The sequence below is a fragment of the Eublepharis macularius genome, chromosome 13 (genome assembly GCF_028583425.1).
Source record: "Eublepharis macularius isolate TG4126 chromosome 13, MPM_Emac_v1.0, whole genome shotgun sequence".
Lineage (NCBI taxonomy): Eukaryota > Metazoa > Chordata > Lepidosauria > Squamata > Eublepharidae > Eublepharis > Eublepharis macularius.
The window spans coordinates 11371681-11392103 of record NC_072802.1 but is presented as its reverse complement, the minus strand read 5'-3'; positions in this window follow the sequence as shown (position 1 = coordinate 11392103).

Below are 20423 nucleotides of genomic sequence, written 5' to 3'. Positions count from 1 at the left end.
GCAATTGTATCAGTATCTGAACAGTATTTGGAGGCAAAGCAGAATTGCTCTCTGTGGTGCATTTGCAATGGTTCTCCCACCCCCACTTAATCTTCTACCACATGGACAAATGTATTTTTACGGAGAGCAAATAAAAGCGAAAGGCTGATGCTGACCATTAATGCACTGCTTAGAGATGCTGGACTTGTGGATGCATGCTTAAATTCAGATCACTAGGGAGACAGCTTTTGCCATACAACATCTCTGATGGCGCTTGGTACAAAGGGGTGTCGCAATGCCAATCCACGGCACTGAGACAGAGCAACAGTGGAAGAAATAGCTTTGCTGAGACCCACAGTCAGCTGCAGCTGCCAGCAGAGGACCAGCCAAGTGTGTAAGAGCAATGGTAAACATGTCTTTGAGAGTGGGAATTGTACCCCTGTGCTCAAGGAGGCAGTAATTAGACCTGTGTTTTTTTAAAAAAAAAAAAAACCTGAGCCTTACTGTATTGGAGAACACATTCTGGAGCAAGGTGTTAGAGCAGGTGGTTGCTTCTTAGCTCCAGGGGTTCTTGGAAAAGACTGAATTTCTGGCAAGAGTTTGGAGCAGAGACAGTACTGGTCACCTTAGTTGATGACCTTTACCAAGAACTAGACAGTGGGAGTGTAACCCTGCTAGTCCTGCTGGATCTCTCAGCTGCCTCAATGCCACGAACCATCATATCCTTCTGAGTTGCCTCTCAGCTCTGGGACTAAGGGAACCATGTTATGGTGGTTTGAGTCCTATCTGTGAGATCAGACTCAGAAGGTGATGCTGGGGGACTTCTGCTCTGGCCCTTGGCCATTGTTTGGGGCCAAAATTGGCCTGCTGAGAAGCGCAAGAGTGTTCTCAGAGGTGGCACGATGACATCACTCATGGAGATGATATTATCGTGCTGTCCTGGGAGCATGTCGGGGAGGCCCGTCCCTCTCATCTTTCCTTCCCCACCAGCCAAGTGAGTAGAGGTGGGGGATGGACGATGAGAGCAGGGGATCCCCCACCCCCAGTGGGGAAATGGCATCCCTCCTTAGCTTCCAAGATCTGATGAGATCGGGCTTGCCTGGGCCTCTCATTGATACCAGTCAGTCCTTGGCAGGTAGATTCCCCAAGTTCTCCACAGCAAACATGCAAGTGTATTGGTTCAAGTAACTTTATTAGAGATCCATCAGGTTCAAGGTGCTCAGACAAGTGAATTGGCAGAAGTGACATGGATGGGGTCGGTAGTGTTAGTTATAGGGAAGGTTCCCGCCATCAGGACAGGGACCATTAAAGTTTGGGCGTGAAGGAGCCAGGGAGGGGTGAAGAGGAGAAGCTAGGTTTCAGGCTAGATAGAACAAAGAATAAAATCATCTCAGTTCCCAAGAAGGATACATTTCGAGCTGTCTGAAGCCAGCCTTCAAGGACACTTGCTGGAGGCAACGGGGAAAGAGAAAGTAAATACTTGAGAGATAACCTACTGCCTTAACATCAATAAGAAACTTCTCATGCCCTCAGAGGACCAGTACATAACACAGAATACATTCATGGCAGATATGCAGACAGGCATATATGACAATACCTCTCTAAATATTTTATTTTTTGAAAATTTATTTATTTATTTATTTATTTATTTATTTATTTATTTATTTATTTATTTATTTATTTATTTATTTATTTATTTATTTATAGCCTGCCTTTCCCACTGAGACTCAAGGCGGATTACACAGTGTGAAATTAGTACAGTCAGTATCAATGATAATTTCGTAAACAATGCCATAGAGTAAATAAACACAAGTTAACAAAGACATAACATTTGCAAGAATCCAATACAGCATTGAAGAAATGCTGAAACAACATAAACAATTCTAGGGCTGACATAGGAGCACATATTTAAAGCAACAGGTAGTACGTAAGGCAACATATTGGTGAAATCTATGGGCGACGTCTATGGTCCCCAACCTTACAATACAAACGCTTTTTTTGCATCATTTGCAGAAAGCTAGGAGAGTGGGGGCTCTCCTGACCTCCTCAGGCAGGCTGTTCCACAGGGAAGGGGCCACCACAAAGAAAGCCCATGTATGGGTGGCTGTTGATTTCACCCATGCGCAGGGTGGCACCTGCAGAAACCCTGTTCAGATGAGCGAAATGGAAAGTATTTTTTTTTAAAAAAAAATTATTGGTGAGTTTATATTCCATATTTAATACATACATTCCCATCATATCTAATTTACTCTAACCCCCACCCTTTCCTCCCCACTCCTTATCGACTTCAACAGCTTTCCAACCCCTAACCCTTCTTATTACTTAACTTGACTTCACTTATATTCTTCTATAACACATATATCATAATATTTCTTACTCTAAGCATATTCAAATTGTTTTATATCTATATACTATATTAAAATCACTAATCCACCAATGTGTCCATTTTACTCTTCCTTGATTAAACTCTATATTCTAAGTAAAATTTACTTAAACATAATACTAGCTTAGATTGTAATAATTAAATTCCCCCTTAGTGGTAAAGTCGCTTATCTCTTCTGTTTACAACATCACATTTTAATAGTTCTCAAACTGCCACAGTTCTCCCTTCACATCCCATTTTTTTTTTCTAAATATTGTTTCAATTTCCCCCAATTAGCAATAAATTGTCCTGGATCAAGATCTTTAAGTTTTCTTGTCATTTTGTCCATCTCCGCCATGTACAGCAATTTATAAATCCAATCTTCTATAGTTGGTATTTCTTGTAATTTCCATTTCTGCACGTACAAAAGTCTTGCCGCTGTGGTCATATAAAATAACAATGTTCTGTACTGCACTGGAACACCTTCCATTCCCAAGTTCAGTAGCAACAATTCTGGGTTCTTATTTATTTGGATTTGTAAAATCTCATTAATTGCTTCAATTATATCTCCCCAGTATTGCTTAGCTACCTCACAAGTCCACCACATATGATATAGTGACCCTTCGTGCTTTTTACATTTCCAACATTTGTCTGACATGTTAATGTTTCCTAGCGCAATCTTCTTTGGTGTTAAATACCATCTATAGATCATTTTGTATACATTCTCTTTAATATCCATACAGGTTGAAATCTTCAATGTATTTTTCCACAGGTGCTCCCACGCCTCCATTGTTATTTCTTTATTGAAATTTACTGCCCACTTCACCACGAAATGGAAAGTATTTTTGATTATATAGTTGAAAATTAAGAATAAATGGCATCCCTACTTAGCTTCCAAGATCTGATGAGATCAAGCCTGCTTGGGCCTCTCATTCATACCTTTCTAAAAATTTTATAAAATAGTTTGAATTTATCTTCAAAGTCACAGTTTTAAAAGCTTGCAAATGGTTGGATGGTTTTGGGGGGGTCAAGAAAACAGTGGCGCTTGGGACTGAAACCACTAAACCCCATCAAAATAGGCTGTTGTCTGTACATTTTCTCTTAAATTTGCTAACCATATGATGAACTACAAGAAGGAATGCTTTTACTTTCAAATCATGGTCCTTTTTCGTATCCATTCCTCTTTACTTTGTTTAATTCAGTTCGAGGCTTTCTTCAATTAACAAAGCTTTGTAGCTGTTTGAGATTACAACACATTCTCTTTTCTTTTGATGGCATTTCACTCATATTTTCTTTTGCAATTATCCTTCTAGAAGCCATAATTTTGCCCCAATCCTCAGGTTTTTACAATTTCTTAAAGCACTAACAAGCAAGTACACTTCAAACCACTTCACAATCTTGATCTCTACATGGAAGCTGACACCACTTTAAGTTCACCAACTAAATCGCTCAAAAGATGTCAACAAAACACAATGCCAAAATCCATCTAACTTCATGTCACAGGCTTCCATACGTCCTTCCAAATATGATATTCAGAATCATCCCAGGGTAAATTTAAAAACCAGGATTGCACTCACCTGTAACTGTCGTCCATGAAGGTCATCAGGTGGTCGTCTGTGCAGGCACACATTGGGACTGTGCATGTACAGGCCACAGTGAAGAATTCCAGAGCTTTATAGAAGGCTAGGAGTGCCCCTCCTCCTTTTGGCACTTTCCCAACAAAATCACCACATGACCAGGAGGAGGGGAGCTATTCAGTTCTCACCATGCCACCACTGAAGATCCCCCAGAAATGAAGGTTCCAGAGAATTCGCAGTGAGGCAGGAAAGAGGGATCTCTGCCCGCAAAGAAGACCCCTTGATGAACAACAGTTACAGGTTAAGTGCAACCCTGTTTTCATCTTTGTGGCTTCTGTGCAGTCCCACATTGGGAAAGTAGCAAGCTTACTTCCTGAAGGAGGTAGGTGTGAAGCTCTCAAAGTAAGAGGCTATGGAGGGCCACCTTCCCAACAGACGCTTAGCGTCTCACTGACATTCACCCAGAGATGCTTCTAAAGAAGCTGGGAGCTCTCCAAAAGTCTCCTTGCCAAAACAGGTACACAGCAAGGAAAATACAGTGCTCAAGAGGGAAGAGCCATGCAAGGTAAAGGACATTAAAGAGTCAATGTAGAGTGTGATAGCCTCTACCAACCCACAAAGAAGAGTTGCATGAGGATACTGCCAGGTCTCTCTTGGAGTCATGACTAATACCACTGATAGTGGTGTGAGACGTGAGGGCTGAAAGCCACCCCCCGGTAGGGAATCCTGGCCAGGGCATTGGGCACTTTAACATTGTGGAACTCTATGAATGGAAGGACACGGGTTAGAACCCACAATGTCATCCTTCCACAATGCTGTACATTAAAAATGAAGCACCAGGGAGGTGCAAAAAGTTAACAAGGGGTTACACCCCTACTTTAAGGAAGAGGAACGTTTTGAATGTTTGAGTCTCAAACACAGTCACTAACACAAGAAGAAGGGTCCAAGTCCTGTGATAGCCTCAGTACAGACTCTTACCCAATTAGAGGTGCAAGATATGGTAGTCAAGGAGCAGCAGTTGCCACTCAGAAAAAAACAACATTTGATTTATACACTACCCTTCAGGACAACTTAATGCCCACTCAGAGCGGTTTACAAAGTATGTTATTATGATCCCCACAACAAAACACCTGTGAGGTGGATGGGGCTGAGAGAGCTCTAGAGAACTGTGACTGACCCAAGGTCACCCAGCTGGCTTGAAGTGGAGGAGTGAAGAATCAACCAGTTCTTGGAAACTGGCAAATCACTATCTCAGGCATACCAACTGACTGTCCAGTTGGGAGTAGATGATTCCTGAACAGTGTTTGTATATGCTCAATTCCATCCTCAGGCATTGCTCTATAGACAGGCAGTATTCCCAGTTTCTCTTCCACAATATAGGGTTGTACTTCATCCATCGACCAGCTTATGCTTTCCTGGGACACCTAAATTCCATGAGCTCCAGGCTCATGAGTTCATGTTCAAATACTCTAGCATTATTTCAATGTTTATCATGATCCGCATTTTGCCAGGCTGCAGCCATGGCAATCCAATAGGCTGTCTGTAACTGCTTTCTCATCTTTTCCACATATTAACGGTAAGTCCCTACATCGTCACCATCTCCAGACACTCCAAAACACAGGTCTATAGGCAGTCCCTATATCTATACAGGAAAGACATCATCACACAGGACCCGAGAGTCCTCCTGCACTTTGCACTGAGCTGATAGTTAAAGAATCGGCCCATTTGGGGCCCAAATTAGCCCAGTGTGAAGTGCAGGAGTGCTCCCAGGGCCTGCACGATGGCCTCACTCTTGGGACTGATGGCATCATGCCACGGCAGAAGCATGCCTCAGGAGGGCGTTCCCCTGCCTTTACCCCCAACAGCCAGATGAGGGGGGGGTGGAGGCTGGTAGCCGGGGTTCCACCCCCCCCCACCAGGGGACCTGCAACCTAGGGATGCCAGTCCCCCACTGGGGACAGGGGATCCCCTGCTTCCACCCTCCCCCCGCCCCCACTGACCTGGCTGGCGGGGGGTAACGTACCTCCCAGGTGCACTCCTGGGCAGTACAGCATACTCCCAGGTGGGTTCGGGCCAAATCAGGCACGAATTGGGCTGCTGTGGAGTGCAGCAGCCGCCAGATTCAGGCTGAATCAGGGCCAAATCAGGCCCAATTCAACCCCCTGTGGAGCACAGGAGCGCTGCCTGTAGGCTCTGGTATATCTTAGGAATGAACTTAAGTCTGATTAAGGAGTGAATGAGGAAAGTTTATTCAGGAACTACAACTATGACAGAAAGGAGAGAAACAGAATAGATACTAACTACCACAATAAACAGGGAGGAGGGACTTCCGGGAAGAAGCAGGAAGTAGCCTAAGAATACCAGTCTGGAGACATGCAAGGACAGAAGAGAGGAGGAAAGAAGCATCCCACTCTGCCATCTATCTAACTGTCAGACCCGCTGCCCCTTGCAGGTATTTCTGCTGCCTTCTCTGCACACAAGACATTGTATTTCCAACACTCCCAGGGTGGCACATAACCCACGCACTTCATGAAAGTGACATCATCGTGTAAGCCGGGAGCAGGGACCAAAAAGATAAGTGCAGGGCCTCCAACCTCCCGCCCGGCCGGGGGGGGGGGACCTGGCAACCCTTCCAGGAAGTGGGGTCAGCAAAGAGAGGCCTGGTGTGAAGACCTGCACCAGAAGAAATGAGCTCAGCAGCAAAGTCCTGAATGAGAGTCCAATAGAACTTGCTCTCATCATAGCTCCTGTCTGCAGCTTCTTCAAATGAGGCCTTTTCAGCAATATAACAGTTGCTTGGAACAAACATAAGGGTTTCCAAAAGCATTCCCCTGCTCGCTTTCCCCAGTTTAAAACAAACAACCTTCCTGCTTCACCACCCAGCAAGGTTACAGCGAACAAAGCAGCTATATGCATGCATACAGGGCTTTTTTCCTGGGAAAAGAGGTGGTGGAACTAAGTGGGTTGCTTTTGGAGAAAATGGTCACACGGCTGGTGGCCCCGCCCCCTGATCTCCAGACAGAGGGGAGTTTAGATTGCCCTCCGTGCCGGCAATCTAAACTTCCTTCTGTCTGGAGATCAGGGGGCGGGGCAACCAGCCATGTGACCATTTTCAAGAGGTTCCGGAACTCCGTTCTACTGCGTTCCCGCTGAAAAAAAGCCCTGCATGCATACATACATACATACATTCCCTCCAGCATGCAAATTAGATAATTGCTTTGCTCCACCCAACAGCCTACATTCCTAAAGTTCTACATGTGCGTGCGGTAGGGTTGCCAGCTCCAAGTAGGGAAATTCCTGGAGATCTGGGGGGTGAAACCAGGAGAAAGTGGGGTTTGGGGAGGGAAAGGACCTTGGCATGGCATAATTCCATAGAGTCCACTCCCCAAAGTAGCCATTTTCTCCAGGTGAACTGACCTCTGTGGCCTGGAGACCAGTTGTAATTCCAGGGGATCTCCAGCCACTACCTGGAGACTGGGAACCCTAACGTGCACAGTCCCGATGTGGGACTGCACAGCAGCCAAGATACACCCAATATGACCTAACACCATTTTGTACCTTTTTTTTCAATTCAATAATTCCACTTCATGTTTCTTTTTGCAGTTCAGTGAAATGTAAAGGAATGTAAGAGCAGGCACTAAAATACATTGAGCTGCTGAAGAAGACAAAAGTTTGCAGCAGTAGCTGTATTTGTACAGACATCAACAATCAAGAAGTTCAAAGTGTGGCTAAAGCAATGAGCATTGATTGCTTTCAAAATACAAACTGTGCATCACTTAGGAGGACTCAGTTCATTATAGTGGCACAATCATAAGTTTGTGTTATGTGTTCAGTATCAGTGAACCAAACCAGACCAGCACTAGTTGTCACACGGAGTCCCCCTCTGGCTAATGCACAAGGACTGGGTCAAAAGGAAACACTTTTTCTCCAAATAACAATATTGGAAAGGCCAGCTCCAAACAGTTTTCCCTATGTGTCAGATTCTTACACAGTCACTGAAGAAGATTTTTAAAACTCTAACAAGGAAGCACCCAAGAAATCGTGCATGGGCAAAACAATGTTGATAACACGAGCTTCAACAAGCTACAAATTGTAAAACTTAAAAAAAAAATAGAGTTTCTATATAATTGCTGGCTGATTTGCTCACTGTTTGTTTATATATTTGGATGCCCAGTTGTGGGAGAGGGGAGTAGACCTCCCTTTGGGCTGAAAATTTGCATGGGAACCAACATACTTGTGGGACCACCTCTTGTCATATGTTCCTCTTTGGCGCTGGCACCAACCTGGCGGAACTCTCTATCCGTAGAGACTCGGACCCAGCAGGTTTTATTATCTTTCTGCTGGGCCTGCAAGACAGAGTTGTTCCTCCAGGCATATGGTGGTTGAGGTGAGCATCCTCTTCCCTTCAATTGACCTCCCACTAGGGGAGGTATGATCCCCCTGGTCTGCTGAACATCAAACAACTTGCCACACACACACACACACACACACACACACACCGCCGTGGGGATTCTGCAATAAGAATGCCACAATGTTTTACTGAAGTGTTTTGATTGTTATGCTGCCTGTTTTCTATATTTTTCTGTCATCCGCTCTGAGCCTGGTTCTCAGGGAGAGAGGAACACAAATGTAATAAATAAATAAATGTGTGAAACACTGTGGGTGACACTGTACTGTACTGCATTATTTCATAGAATCATAGAGTTGGAAGGGGCCATACAGACCATCTAGTCCAACCCCCTGCCCAGTGCAGGATCAGCCTAAAGCATCTCTGACAAGTCTTCATCCAGCCTCTTCTTGAAAACTGCCAGTGAGGGGGAGCTCACCACCTCCCTAGGCAGCTGATTCCACTTTTGAACTACTCTGACTGTGAAAAAGTTCTTCCTAATATCCAGTCGGTACCTTTGTGCATGTAATTTAAGCCCATTGCTTCGGGTCCTACCCTCTGCTGCCAACTGGAACAGCTCCTTGCCCTCCTCCAAATGACAGCCTTTCAAATATTTAAAGAGAGCAATCATGTCCCCCCTCATTCTCCTCTTCTCCAAACTAAATATTCCCAAAGCCTTTCCTCGTAGGGCTCTGTCTCCAGACCCCTGATCATCCTTGTCTGTCTCCTCTGCACCCTCTCAAACTTGTCCACACCCTTTTTGAAGTGAGGCCTCCAGAACTGCACACAATACTCCAGGTGTGGCCTGACCAAGCCAGTATAGAGAGGGGCTATGACCTCCTGCGATTTCGACGCTATGGCCCCTTTGATACAACCCAAGATTGAATTAGCCTTTTTTGCCACTGCATCACACTGACTGCTCATATTCAGTTTACAGTCCACTCTTACCCCAAGATCCCTTTCACATATACTACTGCCCAGAAGTGTATCCCCCATCAAGTATTTGTGCTTCCCATTTTTGTGGCCCAGATGTAATACTGTTCACTTGTCTTTGTTGAATTGCATCCTATTCACAGCTGCCCACTTCTCCAGAGTATTCAGGTCTTGTTGAATTTTAATTCTATCTTCTTGGGTGTTTGCTACTCCTCCCAATTTGGTATCGTCAGCAAATTTAATGAGCAGCCCTTCCTCTCCTTCATCCAAATCATTGATAAAAATATTGAAAGTACCGGATCCAAAACCAAGCCCTGCAGCACCCCACTGTACACCACCCTCCAATCTGATGAAACGCCGTTGACCACCACTGTTTGAGTGCGGTCCTCTAACCAGTTCCCTATCCACTGAACTCTCCTATAGTCCAGTCCACAGTCTTCCAGTTTGCCCATCAGAATGTCATGGGGGACCTTATCAAAAGCTTTACTGAAATCCAGATAAATCACGTCAACAGAGTTCCCCCGATCCAGTAAGCTGATCTCTCGATCAAAGAAGGAAACCAGGTTGGTCTGGCAAAATCTGTTAGGGACAAAACCATGCTGACTTCCCTGGAACACTGAGCGGTCCTTCAGATGCTTACAGATTGATCCCTTTAAAACCTGTTCTAATATCTTCCCAGCAACAGAAGTCAGACTGACTGGCCTGTAGTTTCCCAGGTCATCCTTCTTCCCTTTCTTAAAGATTGGGATAACATTCGCTCTTCTCCAGTCTTGTGGCACATCCCCTGTCCTTCAGGAGGCCTTGAAGATGATGGACAGGGGTTCTGCAAGTTCTCTGGAAAGTTCTTTCAGCACTCTTGGGTGCACCCCATCTGGCCCAGGGGATTTGTATTCATCCAGTGCAGCCAGATGCCTCTCCACAACCGCTCTGTCAATGTCAATTAGCCACTCAGGTGTCCTGCCACATTTTCTACTATCTCTAGATGTGCCTGAGTTCTTCAAGGAGAAAACAGAGGCAAAAAAGTCATTAAGCCTGTCTGCTTTTACTCTGTCCTGCATCAGAGTTTCTCCTGTCAGGTTCAGAATGCTCTCATGTATGTTCTTGCCTAACCGACTCCATTTTTAATCTTTTCAGTGTTTAAGTGCTTTCTTCACAGGTGCCAAGGTTCCCAAGCAGCTATCTCACAGAGAAGGATTGTTTTGGCTACTGCTGTTCCACCAAGAACCAGCCTTGAAGGACTTTCGCTTTCCTAGCTTCAAAGGGATTGTTTTGAGAACTATGGGGGGAGGTTGGGCCTGCTGGGATCTGTTACTTTGTACCTCGTGCTTTGCCTGTCATTGGTAACAATTCACATGTACCATCCTGAATATTGTATTCAGGCTCGTGGACTATAATGCATTCTTTCTTCAGTAAACTTTTACAAACAACGGGCTTTTGTCTGATTGCAGAAGGTAGTCTGGAGTAAGGACATTATCTAGCCACAGTTCTGACATTTTGTTACCAATCACTTTTCCAATGCCTAAGCCGGATCAAACGGACTCCAAAGCTGTCCCGCTCAGGGATCCTTTGTTTGACCCGTATGCCTCCCCCGGCTCTCAAGGATTGGAACCTCAAGAACCTGTACCAAGAGGAAACGGCTCCTCGGTTACTACGCTCTACACTCTCATTCCCAGCAGTGCAGATACCCGGCCCAGAGCTACAGCCGAACCACTGTTTTCCATACCCACTCTGACGCAGTGGGGCGCAAGACCAAGGGAGACAAGGGAACGAAGGGCCAGTACGATGTTCACGCAAACACAGATGGATAGTCGGCGCAGTTTGGAGTCAATACCTGAGCATGCCAGCAGCCAACCGTGGCTTTACTGGAACAGGACGACCGAACAAACGGAGTGGGAGACGTCCCGCCGTGGCGCCCTAAGCTGGGATTATTAGGAAGTCACCCCGTGGTCGGGGCAACAGGACGTAAGTGAGCACCAGTGGGTCCAGCTTCAAAGCAGAACGATTGCAATTGACTCTGGGATATCAGCAATCACTGGTTTGGTGAAAGGGATCTTAGCTGCAAGATCTCAAGAAGAACAAGGAGTGGAAGAAATCATACCTGGTCTACCGAGGCCACGTACTGAATATGTGCCTACCTCGCAAGCTACTGGTTATACCGAACAGGAGGAGGTGAATCCAGACAGAGTGCAAGTTTTGGAGACCAGACTAGCAAGCATGGAAGAGAGTTTAGCCCATGCCGTCCACCTACTATCTGTACTTGTGGTGGGGGGACAGTGGACGAGAACCGCCAACTGGTCTACCAGACATCAGTCAAAGTTTGTCTACTTTACAAAGCCTTGTGCCCCGCCCTGAGGGCCCTCTCCAGCCGTGGCCGCAACAGCCACCCGAAACTGGAGATTCTGGGTCCGAAACTGGGGACAGACCCTGTCCAGAAGATCCATGTCCTGAGGACCCAATCCAGCTGTGGCCGCGACAACCAGGAGATCCTGAGCCTGATAATGGAGAAGGACCCCGTCCAGAAAATCCTTGCCCAGAAGGTCCAATCGTACCAACTGACAACGGAAGCGGCGGAGGAGGTGGGGAACCAGAACGCCCCGTGAGGCCCGCTTCCCCAGTAGCACCTCCACCCACGACCCAAGAGAGTGAGCAACCAGTACTACCGAGAGGGGGTACGCCGCGTATCATACCGGGGACAAGCGCGATTGGTAGAGGTACCACTCCCCGACCACACCAAACGCCGGGACCGAGAGGGACCCTAACACCAAATCAGCCTATTCCAGGAGGGACTCCGTTACCTCTGCAGCCTATTCCTCTTCACCCAACCCCGTTACAACCGGCACCCCAAGGACCGGCTCCCATTCCTCTGTTACCAGCACCCAGATTGCCGGCGCCTAGAAGCACACCGCCAATTCAGCCAGCACCTTTACGGCCAGCGCCGCTACAACCTGTACCTAGAGGGCCTCCTCCACAACAGCCTCAACGTTATCCTCAGCAACCTCCGCTGCCACTACCTCCAACACCACGACAGTCTCCTTTATCACTCGCCCCGCTCGACGTTTACCCAATGCCAGCGCCAGCCCCCAGGCAAGAACTCCCCATGGGCTGGGTGAAATTGGAAGCTACTTTTGATGGAGACCCATCCAAGTTGGGATTTTTCCTTGTACAACAAACGGTGCAATTCTTTAATCGATGGGGACACCTTTTCGGGAGTGAGGCCAGTCAAATCGAACACCTGGGCTCGAGACTCCAAGGCAAAGCTGCAGACTGGTATGTAGGACTTTATGATATTGGTGCCCCCGAATTAAATACTCTTCAAGGGCTAGTAGATGCACTTCGAGCCCAATATGAAGACCCTCTAGAAGAAACGAGAGCTCGGACTGAATTACAGTCTATACGGCAAGGCAGTATGTCGGCTAGAGACTATGTTACGAAATTCCGACAACTGGCCGCTAAATGCCCAAGGTGTGAAGAATCGACCAAAATAATTTTGTTCAAACAGGGCTTAAATCCTAGGCAGTTGGATAGAGCCCTAATGCAAGATAACCCTCCCACTCTACTGGGATGGATTCAATTAACCTGTGAAGTTGAAAACCGCTTACTAGAAGTCAAATTAGTGGAACAACAGCAACATACAGGACAAAGGCACTCCTCAGTTCTTGTCAGAGGAGGCAGAGGCGCTGGATATGCTACTCGCGGAGCGAGAGATGCTAGATGGCAACAAGGGTTGTGCCTGCAGTGTGGCCAAGGTGGTCATTTTGCAGCGCAATGCCCGTACCGGCCTGTGCAAAGACCTCCACTCCAGCTACGACGTCCAGCCCCCACCACCTACCACGCGCCACCGCGCCCAACACCAGCTCCTCGAACAGCGAGAGGCAGAGGAGCCCCTCGGGGGAACCCCTCCGAAAGAGGGTTAGAGCTGGAAGAAGTTATGGAATATGATCCAACCGCTCTAACTGGAGAGGGGAATCCAGAGAGTCCCATCTCAGGAAACGAGATGGATCTGTCGTAAAAGGACCCAAACGGCAGATCAAACCTCAGTCAGTTCCTATTTCGAACAGACCCCAAGGGTCCATACTCTTCATACCAGTAACTTTAGTGAACTCAGACAGGAAAATGCACATCCGTGTGCAAGCACTGATAGACTCGGGCTGCTCTAGAGACATTATTGCACCAGCCCTAGTAAATGGATTAATACTTCCTATCAAAGAATTGGAAACGCCTGTCATCTTTGAGCAAATGGATGGCACTAATATGAATCCAGTCACTACCGAAACCACTCCGGTCATAACAGGCATGGGGCAACATTGGGAAGTAAGATCATTCGTTATTAGTGCCACCGCCAAATACCCCTTGATCCTGGGAAGCCGATGGTTATGCGATCACAACCCCTACATCAACTGGGCAGAGGGAAGCATCACATTCACCCATGAGGCTTGCAAAAGTCACCGCTGGAATCAAAATTGGGGCACCAACCCTACCATCACTGAGCCTGCTCTCCTCACCCAAGAAGAAATCAACCAAATACCCAAGCAATACAGAGCTTACACCCAAGCTTTTACAGAAGAAGAAGCGAATACTTTACCTCCTCATAGGAGGACGGACTGTGCTGTGGAAATTTTACCGGGTGCCTCCCTGCCCAAGGGTCGCCTATATCCCATGAGCCCTAACGAAAGGGAAGAACTCCGCAAGTTCGTCGACACCAATCTTCAAAGAGGGTTTATTCGACCTGCCAACAGTCTGCATGCTGCGCCAGTGCTCTTCGTCAAGAAGAAGGACGGAGGCTTAAGACTGTGCACGGACTTTCGAGGACTTAACGCTGTTTCTTCCAGCAATGCCTATCCCATCCCGCTCATTAGAGATCTACTCAACGTCGTGGCCCAAGGTAAGATCTTTACGAAATTGGACTTGAAAGATGCTTACTTCCACGTTCGTATCAAAGCAGGGGACGAATGGAAAACCGCTTTTAACACACCCCTCGGCCAGTATGAATATTTGGTTATGCCGTTTGGTCTAGCTGGGGCCCCGTCGGTTTTCATGTCCATGATCAATGAGGTATTACATGAATTTTTGTACAAAGGGGTTGTGGTTTACCTAGATGATATCTTAATCTATTCACAATCTGAGGAGGAACACGTGGATCTTGTAAAAAGAGTTCTGACCACACTAATGTGTAACAAACTGCCCATCAAACTTTCTAAATGTGAATTTCACAAAACAGAACTCACTTATTTGGGCTACTGCATCTCCAAAGATGGCTTAAAAATGGATCCGAGCAAAGTACAAGCAATCCAAAATTGGCAAACTCCCGCTACCCGCAAGGAACTACAATCTTTTTTAGGCTTCGCCAACTTTTATAGGGAGTTCATTGCAAACTTTGCTCAACTTACACTCCCCCTAACCGAACTGTTAAAAACTAAAGACAAGGGGGACAATGCCAAAAAGCCGAGTGCCAAATTGCCTTGGACACGGGAATGCCAAGAGGCATTCGACCTTCTCAAAATGCAATTTGTTCCCGAACCCGCCCTCCAACACCCCGATGAGAATCGCCCCTTTGTAGTCCAGGTCGACGCCAGTGACACCGCAATTGGGGGCGTACTTTTGCAAAAGGGGGAGGATGGGAAACTCAAGCCCTGTGCATTCCTGTCCCGAAAATTTTCTGAAGCAGAAAGAAATTGGAACGTGTGGGAAAAGGAGGCATTTGCTGTAAAGGCAGCTCTCACTACCTGGAGGCATTGGTTAGAGGGGCCCCGTCATCCATTCGAGGTCTGGACGGACCATAAAAATTTAGAAGCCCTACGCAGCCCTCGAAGACTAAATGCTAAACAGCTGCGCTGGGCAGAATACTTTTCCAAATTCAATTTCACTTTAAACTTTTTGCCGGGCAAAACTAACTTTCTTGCAGATGCCCTCTCGCGCATGCCCCAACACAAAAGCAAAAGGGAGGAGACTATAGACACCGTCTTTTCACCTACGCAATTAGGGGGTGTGGTAACAACGCGCAGTCGCACTGTCCAGCCCCCTCAGCCCGATCAGGGGTGGAGGTTGAAGCTGAAAGCTGAAGTGGAAAAGGAGGGGGGGAAAGTGCCCAAAGACAAACTGCAACAATCGAAACAAGGGGAATGGCTGTGGGGGGACCGCTTTTATGTACCAGACAGTTTAAGAAAAGAAGTCTTGCAGCGCTGTCACGATGCCCCTACAGCAGGACACTATGGGTACCTAAAGACGCTTCATTTGGTACAGCGTCAATTTTGGTGGCCAGGCATGCGCAAGGACATTTCTCAATATGTAGCATCCTGCCCCATTTGCCTCAGTGCCAAATCCCGCAAAGGCAAGCCTCCCGGATTATTACAACCTTTAGAAACACCAAGCAGACCGTGGGAAGTAATATCCATGGACTTTATCACTGATTTACCCCCCTCCAAAGGTCACAACTGTATTCTGGTCGTAGTGGATTTATTCTCCAAGCAAGCACACTTTATACCTTGCACCACTATACCTTCAGCTAGAAAACTGGCGGATATTTTTCTGAAACACATTGTAAAATTACATTCTTTTCCGTCTAAGGTGATTTTGGATCGCGGCGGACAGTTCGTTGCCAACTTCTGGCGGGAGCTTTTACAAATGCTAGATATTGAACAAGGTTTAAGTTCAAGTCATCATCCTCAAACCGACGGACAATCAGAAAAAACTAATCAAATCCTAGAACAATTTCTCCGCTGTTATATTAACTTCCAACAAGATAATTGGGTCGATTTGCTCCCCCTGGCAGAATTCTCTTACAATAACAGCGTGCACGCCTCCACAGGAGAAACTCCCTTCAAAGTCGTTTATGGCTTCCATTTCAAACCCTTCCCGTTTGAAGCGCTCCCCCCTCCTACTGCGGCTTCCAGAGACGTAACGGAATGGTGGGGGGAAGCTGCTCAACAATGGATTCAAATTAAAAAACATCTCGACAAAGCCAAAGAGGATTACAAATGATACGCCGACCACCACCGTGCGGCTGATTGGGATTTACAACCCGGCGATCTTATCTATCTTTCCACAAAGAATCTGAAAGTGACTCAAACCAGCCGTAAGCTCGCGTTGAAATTTCTTGGACCCTTTCCTGTTCGTAAAGTGATCAACAAAGTGACTGTTGCCTTAGATTTACCAAAAAAATTGTGCCACGTACACGATACTTTTCATATCAGTCTGTTAAAAAAGGCTCCTCCTACAGACCAGTGGCACATCCGTGCCCCTCCTATACCAACTTTGATAGATGATCAGACTCACTACGAAGTTCAGCAAATTTTGGACTCTAAATGGAAAAGAAATCAGCTGTTTTACCTTATCAGATGGAAGGACTTTGACTCTGGGTTTGATGAGTGGGTGAATTCTGTACATGTTCATGCTCCTAGATTAGTCAAAGCGTTCCATTCTCGTTACCCACATAAACCTGGGGGGGGAGCATCTTAGAGGGGGCAGAATGTCAGGTTCAGAATGCTCTCATGTATGTTCTTGCCTAACCTACTCCATTTTAAATCTTTTCAGTGTTTAAGTGCTTTCTTCACAGGTGCCAAGGTTCCCAAGCAGCTATCTCACAGAGAAGGATTGTTTTGGCTACTGCTGTTCCATCAAGAACCAGCCTTGAAGGACTTTCGCTTTCCTAGCTTCAAAGGGATTGTTTTGAGAACTATGGGGGGAGGTTGGGCCTGCTGGGATCTGTTACTTTGTACCTCATGCTTTGCCTGTCATTGGTAACAATTCACATGTACCATCCTGAATATTGTATTTAGGCTCGTGGACTATAATGCATTCTTTCTTCAGTAAACTTTTACAAACAACGGGCTTTTGTCTGATTGCAGAAGGTAATCTGGAGTAATGACATTATCTAGCCACAGTTCTGACATCTCCATCTATTCCCAACAGCGGTCCAATTGCCTCTTTTACCTTGCGTACACAAGGTACCTCTTTTACCTCTTTTACCTTGCGTACACATTTGAATGTGTGAAAAGTAGCCTGTCAAATGAAAACTGCTCACAAACCATCAAATTGCTCAGTGAACATCAGCTCCCTGTTTGCCACCAGCGAACAGTCGATGAGCCAAACTGGTGATTGTTTGAGCATCTCTGGTTGCAAGGAGCCACTTTTCAGCACAATTCCCTTTAGCACACACAAAGCATGCACACATAGCTCTGCTTCACATGGTATGAGGTACATTTTGGCATGCACTCATGCATATGCAGGAAGGTCTGTGCACTTCTCAATCTGAACTCCAATGCAGATGTGTATTGTGATGCCCACCCCATCCCTACTGAACTTGACCAATGTAGCTGATGCCAATGGACAGGTACCTATTCACTGTTCAGACAGACATGGTTACCGGCAGATGTGTGGTCCTAAATCTAAAAGAGCAAAGCCGTCCTGAGAAGCACCAGTGAAATGCAGAGAACTGCTGTACCTTTTCTATCTCCCAATACAGCTAAGAATGAGCAGAAAGCACGGAAGCAAAATGATGCAATGCAGCAGTAAGAAACCATCCAGATCAACAATCACTTGGCTTTGCTGCTCATTGCAAGCTACCCAGACTAGTTAGGTGATGAGCACACGAAGGTGGACCACCTCCGGTGTGCTGTGTTTAGAAGTAATCAAGTACCCAATTCAGGAGAAAATTAAGGCTTAGGGTGAATTTAAATAGGAAAGCAATACAAGTTCCCCTGTCCTATCCCAGCTTTTTCTCAGTACCTTAAGGAACCAGCGCTCCCAAGTTTGTGACAAGCTTTACTACGGAAGATGCCTGTGAATATTGAGGATTGATTCTGATGGAAGCATTAGATAGAAGAGCTTAGAAGAAGTCTTAGAACAACAGACGCTTAATATCACCTTCCTATCTTTGCCCATTGCTGGCACTGGAAAAACTGCAGGATTGTCATTTCATTTGTTGAATTCTTTGCCAGAAGGTGAACAATTTACTGCTGAGGTTCACTTTAATTCGGAATTTGGCTGCTATTGAAGTGTTTGTAGAATCAGGGCCAATCAGTTTTTATTGTGTTGGGCCTCAGTAAATGTTATAGACCGGGAATGATCTGGAAAGATCTATTATTTGGGAGTAGATTAATGGATTTTCATATGGACATTCTGTGATTCTTTTTTCATTAAAAAAAATTCTGTGCATTAGATCCTTATGCATTTTACAATTTTATTATTCTAGTTTTGTAGGTTACTTAAATGATTATTTATATTGGTTGTCCTCTCCTGGTTATGTTTGCTTTCAAATAGCAGTTCATGTTGGATAAAGCCAGAGAGCTAGTTTGGTGTAGTGTTTAAGAGCGGCAGGACTCTAATCTGGAGAGCCGGGTTTGATTCCCCATTCCTCCAGTTGAAGCCAGCTGGGTGACCTTGGGCTAGTCACAGTTCTCTGGAGCTCTCTCAGCCCCACCCACCTCACACGGTGTTTTGTTGTGGGGATAATAATAACATACTTTGTAAACTGCTCTGAGTGGGCATTAAATTGTCCTGAAGGGCGCTATATAAATCTAATGTTATAAACTCCTTGTGTGTGTGTGTGTGTGTGTGTGTGTGTGTGTGTGTCTGTGTCTGTGTCTGTGTGTTCTGTTAGCTGGTTGAAATAAGATCTGGGACACCCAAGTCCAAACACTACTCTGCCATGAAAGCTTGCCAGGTGATCTTGGGCCAGGCACTCTCACACACCTACCTCACAGGGTTGTTGTGAGGATAAAATGGAGGAGCAGAGAGGTCTCATTGGGGAGTAAGGCAGGGGCTAAATGAAGTAAATAAATAAATAAATGAAATCTGTTCACTTTGAAGTCATTGCTGTGACTTCCCTCATTGGTTAGAGAAAATGGAAGGATGGGCAGGGCCTGTTTCACACTCAGCAATGGAGCAGAAGCCGTCTGCACATTTTGCCTTATATTTCTGGTCTTGCCTTTTGAATGAAAGCTGTGCATCCTGATCGCCCAAGAGGGTCCAAATGGCGCACCCAAAAGACCAACCAGGGTAACCCTATGGCTACATGTTAAGTAGGGATCCCATTCTCCTAGTGGGGGTGGGGGATCCCCCATCTTTGCCCTCTGCCCTCCACCTCCACTTACCTGGCTGGTGGGGGAGGAAGGCACTCTCCAGGGGTGCCACCTGTTTTGGCCCATTTGAGGCCCAAATTGACCTGTTGCAAAGCACCCATGCGCCTGTGTGATTACATCACTTCCTGGAGCATCATGGGCATGTCAATATGGTGAGTGCTGGGTTCCCCACCCCTCCCCAGGAGGCTAAGGGGACCTGGTAACCCTAATGTCAAGCCTGGCTGTGACTCTCCCCTACTGGATCAGACCAAACACTTGCCTGGTCCAGTACCCAGCATGACCACAAAATCTCCCTCCAGTGGTTGCCCCCAACCACTATAGTTGACTCTCTTGATTCTCCTTGAGTTCCTCTCAAGATCTGCCTGTACCATTCTCAGAGACACTCCAGAGGGCCTGTAGGCCAGGCTATGGCACAGACTCAGGTCTGTATCAAGTCTGAGCAGGCTGCATTGCTCTTTCATCCCCAGATCAGCTGGACTGGCAGCAAAACAGCAATAAAACCTCAATGTATGGCTAACGCCATGCACTCAAGAGGCACGTTTCAGAGGTCAGCTGATATTCCTACTCTCAGCCCACATCATTGGTTGTTTTCACGTCTTTACCCTTGCGCAAAATTTTACAAAACTCATGGAACGAGGGCATCTTCATGGTGTGATTTCTGATGTCACCCCATCATGATTCTGTTCCATGGCGAGATGACGTCAGAAATTGCGCCATGAAGACTTCCAGAATGAGACAGTAAAAGCATGAGAGGGGAGTTTTATGAACTCCCTGCCGTGACCTTCCTGGTTCCTTGGGAGCAGAGAGATCGGACCCCCAAGCCCTCCCCCCGGAGAGGGGAGGCAGGCTGGAGCAAGGTGGAAGAGCTTAGGGGGACAGGCGAACCTCCTGAAGCCCAGATACCGGTTCTGAAGTGAGGACCAAAGAAGGAGCCATCATGGCTACTTAACTGTGAACCCGGGAGTCCAACAGGCCACAAAAAACTACAGCAAATCAAGCAGATTCTTAACAAGACAGATAAAAAGAAACAATTCTAACAGAGCTTAACTGACCCCACAGCCTTTCATCAAGTAAGTGGACAGATTTATGGTTTTACGGGGCAATTT